At 35.7% G+C, this 7,122-nt stretch overlaps 1 long non-coding RNA gene across 1 annotated transcript; it reads right to left on the bottom strand.

Moving 5' to 3' along the window:
* Positions 1 to 1,879: 1,879 nt before the first annotated feature.
* On the bottom strand, positions 1,880 to 5,880 carry LOC146577321 (uncharacterized). The gene is made up of 8 exons (XR_014889382.1): positions 5,309 to 5,880; positions 4,550 to 4,589; positions 4,356 to 4,402; positions 3,999 to 4,043; positions 3,131 to 3,160; positions 2,609 to 2,677; positions 2,327 to 2,401; positions 1,880 to 1,931 (listed from the first exon to the last, which is right to left on the bottom strand). It is a non-coding gene; the product is annotated as an uncharacterized LOC146577321 (long non-coding RNA).
* Between the last annotated feature and the right edge of the window lie 1,242 nt (positions 5,881 to 7,122).

The following is a 7,122-nucleotide window of genomic DNA, read 5'->3' as shown; positions in this document are numbered from 1 at the left end:
ATGAACATTAGTGTGTAGTTTAGAAACACAGACTGTGCCTGCACTGCATCTAGTGAAGAAAAGTGTTACTGCCAGAGAACGAGGCTCCTTTAAACCAGCTGATATTAAGGTTGAAAAATCAACAATAAGCTGATGTAATCAACGTTTCACAAAATGGTCAGCAGCTAAAATCTGGAGCCGTTCTTTGGTGGTAATTAACAGTTTGTTCTTGTTAGCTAATTATGTCATTAAAGGTAGCAGCAGAAGCCTTGTGTTGAAAGCCCATTCACTCACACATTCACACAGTATGTGTGTGTCTGTGTTACACTGTGGACATCCCTTCTGTTGGAGCGCCATCTTGTGGCAGGTTTAAGAAATGTTCTTCTTGTAAATCCAAACTGATGCACCTCCATAGCAGACTGTGGAGGCTTTCAGTGACATGAAGACTTGATTTATACTGTCATATTCTCCTGTTACACAAAGCACAGCACGCTGAACATGGATGAACTGAAACTCCCAGCATCTGACTGAGGAAAAGCACAAATCATTCTCACACTGACTCCTGCTTGATTTTAGATTTGCTTTCAAATCCTCACACTTTCATATGAAGCACTAAATGGGCTCCAGACTGTTTATCTCAGCTTCCTGTCAAACACACTGCTGCTCACACCGAGGCTCAGTTTACTCCTCCAGCCTGGCTTAACCTGCTGTCTGTTAAAAACAGTCCCACACTCCTCTGTTTAATCCTTCTGATCAGACTCTTTGATTTTGTATTGTTTTTACCTGAAGTTGTGTTTTTGACATGGTTCTGTCTGTGAAATAAAGCTCACACACACACTGCTACAGTCCTTCATACACTTAGAAACGAAGCTGCTCCTTTCCTCAGTGCTGACACATAAAGAAGAGTTGGTTTTATATCCAACACGTCTCTGTTCCAGAAAACAGCTTCAGCAGCCTCTGAGTCTGAACTTGGAGTTGGTTATAAGCCACAGGCCTGTGTGCACAGCAATGAGGAAATATAATGCAGTAAGTGAAACATGGATGTGTGGAACAGATTATCCCAAAGGTTGATTCTGTTCATCTGGACGTTCTCAGTGAAACATTTGGTCTCTCGGTCAGGTGACTCCTTTAGTCTCAGCTGACTGCAGCTTTCCAAACCTTTGTCACTGGATCACTCACTTCATCTCCAACGTGTCCCTGACACAGACAGCTGGAGCCGTTACAGCAAAATCATTGATCATCGTTTTTAGAACATTAGCTGGTGTTGGTGGGCAGGCTAGCAGTGCTAATTGTTAGCACTAGTTCTGCTGCTCTCCCTTTGTCTCTGTTATTGTTGGTCTTTAGTGAACAATAGAAAGTGTCTTCATGAGACTGTTGCCTAATGTTCAAATGTAGATAACACCACCTGCACCAACCTGTTACACAGCACAACCCTCTGGTGTAGCTTTGCCCATACGGTAAAAAAATATATTTTAAAATACATTTTAAAATATATTTATATATTTAAAATGTATTTTAGCACATATATTTTTTGGCCATTTTTTGTATATTTTGAAATATATTAATAAAATATATTTCAAAATACAATTTAAATGTATTTAAAATCATTCAAAAAAATATAAATTTAACCCTTCATATATTTCTAAGAAAACACATTCACATGTAACATCTGAAAGAAATCTTTATTTGATGTTTAAAACATACATATAGCATATCAATCAAGCAAGGAATATTCATTTTATAAGTTTATTCTCATTACATACTTAAACATTCTAAAAGAAACACACACACATATACATATATGTGTATATATATATATATATATATATATATATATATATATATATATATATATATATATATATATATACACACAGTCTCAGTTCCCCCAGCTTTCACTGCAATCCTCAAAGCCCTTCTGGACACGCTGGGAAACCCCTTCCTTACCCCCACTGTAACAAACAAAAGTCCCAGTTCTATTACTTTTATCAGAGTTAAAATAAAAATGTGATTTATGTTAGCTGGCTTCATTTAGCAAACAGATATTTCTGTTTATACAGATACAGATATTAATACAGATATATTTTACGCATAATTTACCTCTTTTTTTTTCCTAGATGGGAAGTCTATCCAGTTCACATTACAGTAATGCTAACACCCCTTTTGGTCGTCTCTCCTTACCTTCCAGCATTCATAAATCTGTTGACCTTCTTTGTCTGAGACCAACCACTACAATGCATCATCACCTATTTGTATTGGTAACTTACTTTACAACCTATTTTAATGGTTGCAAAGTAAGTTACTTGTGGTGTATGCAATTTTAGATACACAGAAAGTCTTCACTTACTATATATGGCTGTCATAGTGTCCTTATCAAGGGCAGTTCTTCACTCTGCGCCGATGTCCGTTTTGCTCTGTCCTCCTATAAAAAGCATGAACATTTGAGTGTTTGACTAGTTTTAGATTTCCAAAAATTTGATATTTGTACAACTAAACATTTGAACTACAATTATATGCTATTGAGCGATACTTTTATGGGTAATTTTTGGTAAAGAAACTGGTGACAGAGTTGTAGGCTTTTTAAAGTACTATTAGCTAACCATTTGAACTGACTTTCAAAGCTGATTACCTTTTAAATTGCTGTGGATCAAAACCTCCAGTGGGAAGGCGGCCATTAGAAGAACACGCACCATTGAACCTGAAAATAACAAAAACAAACAAAAAACAGAACAATATATAAGAGTCCGGTAGGGTAATAAATCTCTTCTGAAGCAATATAGTTATTTTGGGTGAAAAACAAAACATTCCTCTAAAATATATATACTGACATCAGCAATCAACATCATGATTGTAATTATTTCCTTTTTAGTACATCTACTGCTGTTTGCATGTGTCAAGCACTACGACTGTATCTATGCATATAAATTCACCATATATATCCAGCAAAAATGTTTTGTTATAGGAAAACAAACAAAGGCATTCAATCAGAGGTGAGAAATTAATTGGGAATATGAATTATAGGTGAACTATTCTTTACCTACTAACAATCAAGCTTCTTTAACCAAGAAGCTTGAAATATTTGAATGTAAAATAAAATAAATAAATAAATAATAATAAAAATAACATGATGTAATTAAAATGCACAACTTACATTAAGGAAATCTGCATTTGTATCCACAGGCTAAAAGTAAAACAGTAAATGTGTTAGTGATAGTACAGGTATTTGTAAAAAAAAAAAAAGAGGCAGTAACTGTGACGCTTCTAGTGGGATGCTAAATGCAGAGATTTATATTTACAGTATAATACTGCATGTACGGGTAGCTGTGTTGTGAACTGTAACTGAATATTAGAGAATCTCAGAGAAATTAAATGTATTTATTTTTTGAATTTATCAATCATAAAACTGTGTGTTTTGAAGGCCTGTTACGATAACGACTTTTTGTTGGTCGGTATATTGCCCCATAAACAATTGCGACAAGTTATGTCATTGTCATTTTAAGACCATTTTATGTCTTTGAATGTATAATCATAATATAACACCATAAAAATGCAAGATCTACACACTTTCAATTGACAAACCAACATCTAATTCTTAAAGTATTTAGATCATTGAAATTAGGAATCAAAATATTAGATACCTTAAAAACTTGAATAAATAGTAAGTTTTCTAACAAATAGAAAACAATGATATTTAATGTTATTGTTTTGTTATCATTATATTTTATTTTTGTAAATATAATGGCACATAAATTACATCATCAACAATTATTGAGGTCATGTACATGTACTGTGTGTTAAGTCGATATATCGATTATTGTGATAGGCCTACTGTTTTGGTATCATAACGAGCTTGTCAAACATGCATGACCACTAAACAATGTCTAAGCAGTAGTATTGGTCTGAATGACAACAAACATAACTAGTGTTTTGGAAAATCTGTTAGAAAACAGTTATTTCAATAATTATGATTAGCATGTGACACAGACACCGCATAAAAAACTACAACAACAAATACTTACTTTAGGAGGATGGGGGAGGGCAGCATGAGGTTGAGACTTTGACATCTGTAAGAAACAAATTCATGTATTACAAACAAGTCACTTAAAAATACATTAATGTGGCAGACTGTTCCCTGTTCAGATGCAGTGTATAAGTACAATCAGGGCTGTCACAACAATGGGGTGGGGCCAAGTGGCTGCAACCCTAGGTACAATGTGCAGGTATATATAATTACATATAATATATGTGAATAAAGCAAGAATCTGTTTAGGTTAGTCACTGTGCTGACTGATGTTTGCTAGGTTTATATGATTGCAAACTGCACAAAAACAACAACAGCAACAACATTAATGACAATGACAAACAAAATTACTTACATTTATGTAAATCTCACATTAGGAAGATCTGCATTCGATTTCATGGGCTGAAATAAATAGGCAGAAACATTACTGCTAAAAAAAAATAAAAAACAAAAACTCTAAAAAGCCTAAAAATGACTTAAAAAGCAAGGAAATGTGGAACATTGTAATTAGCGAACATTAATAAAGCATAACTGTTCTTTGTTTCTAACCTTGGTAAGTACTCTGTAGCCAGAAGGAGAGGTAGGATTTCTGTGAAAGCCAAATTAAATGTGAATAGGCTTTGATAGTTATTGAGAAGGCAGAATAATAAGAAAAGACAAAAGTACGTCACAATATAATTAATTAAGTTACATATTTTGATTACCAAATTATGGAAGCGTGGAGCTGCCACCCAGGCAAAAGAAAAATAGAGCTATATCACGTTATGACGTGAAATGTTTATTGTTCTAACATTATGCTTTTCATGTTTGTATAATACAGTGGTTCTTAACCTTGTTGGAGGTACCGAACCCCACCAGTTTCATATGCGCATTCATTGAACCCCTCTTTAGTGAAAAATAAAGTGTGTTTTTTTTTTTCAAATTAGACGTAGATATGTTTTTTACTGGTGCACAAAATGAGCCGTGCACGTCACAGCGGAGGCTCTGCCGAACCCCTGAGACCAACTCACCGAACCCCTAGGGTTCGATCGAACCCAGGTTAAGAACCACTGGTATAATATAATATCACATTATTATAATATACATAATTGTCACGTTCGCACAATATTGTACGGACGTGATAATTATGTGCATTTTTCGTACAATGTTGTTCAAACATGTTGTTCAAACATGATAGTATATTGTTAGAACGATAAACTTTTCACGTTATAACGTGATATACTTATATTTCTCTTTTGCCTGGGTGGCAGCTCTACGCTTCCGTTCCAAATACACGAGAATAAAGTAATATTATATGGGAAAAGGCACCTGCTAGCTTGATGATGGAGGCTTCTTAGACTGGCCACCCGCCTTGGCTTCTTGTCGCCACTCCACGAAATAAAGGTCCGTTTCCTCCATGCCGGCTAATTATTCATCCTCATTAAAATCTCGTATATGTTCAGTTGGCAGAATTGAGAATTTTACATCTTCCAACCACTTAATTAACGCGAACATAATCGGCTTGTTTCTTCCCGTCTCCTGTATCCGGCCGTTCCTCTCGCTGTCAGATTTCGCGCCTCAGAGACGTCGTTATTTTTCAAAAAAAAAAAAGAAGAAAGAAAGAAAGAAAGAAACAGCAACAACTACTAAAGAGAGTTTTTGCACGTTCATTGCACATTTGTGGGAATGTTTAAATATTTAATTTTTATTAATTACTTTTCATTATATCTTTATTTTTTAAACCACCGTGGCAATGCGCATGCGCATACACTCCTGCACGCAAAGGGCTTTGGAGTTGACGTAATGTCGCAATGCATTGTGGGAGCGCAGCACCATCTTGGCAGGTCACGAATCAAAACAAGATTGCTACGAACCATTCTGAAACGTAGCTCAAAAGAAAATGACGGTATAGATACATATATATATATATATATAGGTACAGATTCTGTCCAGATGCAAAGAGACGGTACTTGATTGTTGAAATGTGGACCCGTATGAAATATAGCCGTGGAGTAGAAACCCTGAAGACCAAACCGCTATTGACTTAGCATGATCTACTCTCATACCTTGTCTGTGGAGTCAGAGCATACATGGCGCACCAATTTCGCAATTATAAATCTCTGGAGGCGCACATCCAATTAACAAAGGACTGGGTACAAGATTTGGTTATTTTTAAGCCTCCACGTTGTGAGTACGCCGTCATTCAAGCAAAGGTAAGTCAGCTTGAGTACTGCGAGTAAAATGCGTTTGAGTCCCCCCAACATTCAAATTAGTGCTAGTAAAAATTCATTCGTGAGGGGGAAATTACAGTGAGAACATGTAGAGGCTCTGTTAGAGGGATAACATAGTGAGTTCAGTGCATTGATGTGACATTGTCCTGAAGGATTTAGTTATTCTTTATGGTTAAAGAAATTGCCCTAATTAATTCATATTTATTATAAATAATCCTAATTACACATCTTGCTTCCTTGTTTGTGTCCTGTGTCACTAAAAATACATTCTGTTTTAGTTTTATACATTGATTAATGACCTGCAGAATCTCCTTGTCATATTAGGTGTCCATAATTGTCACTTAAAGTTGAACTTTATGTTTTCTCCCTCTTGAAAGTGATTACATCCTTGCATTACATACTTTAGGTTCATTTTTTGCTGATAGGTTTCTAAAAAGAAACATGCAGATTTAGAATATAACATGCAGCGTTCTATAGATGGATACATAAAAACACTTTATTTGTTACATTTATGATAAATGGATTTGAAAGTAAATAAAACACATTTGTGTCGGCCTTGGCTCATAGTTCTTGTCTTTAAATGAACTTTGTCTGTGTGTGTTTCAGGTCCTGCACTCTTAAAGACTGAATTGCAGCATTGCAGCCACAGGTCATTGTGAGCATCACAGGGAAGGTTGAAGCCGCCCACTGCAGCTGTATGGCTAGAGTCGTGGAGACTTGCAGCCATGTCACTGCTCTTCTGTTTAATGTAGAAGCAACAGTGAGGATCTGTGGCACAAGGACTGTTACAGATGAACCTGCATACTGGGTTTTGCTGGGTAATATGACCAAGATACAGCCAGAGGTTGGCCATAAGATAGACTTCTCCTCTTCAGCTGCCCAAAAAAAAGGTTCTTGATCAAAACATAGACA

This window comes from Mchenga conophoros, linkage group LG3, assembly GCF_057382185.1.
Source record: "Mchenga conophoros isolate Kocher_MC1m ecotype Shallow Benthic linkage group LG3, M_conophoros_male_GT1.1, whole genome shotgun sequence".
NCBI classification, from domain to species: domain Eukaryota; kingdom Metazoa; phylum Chordata; class Actinopteri; order Cichliformes; family Cichlidae; genus Mchenga; species Mchenga conophoros.
This window is presented reverse-complemented; position numbering and strand designations above follow the sequence as displayed.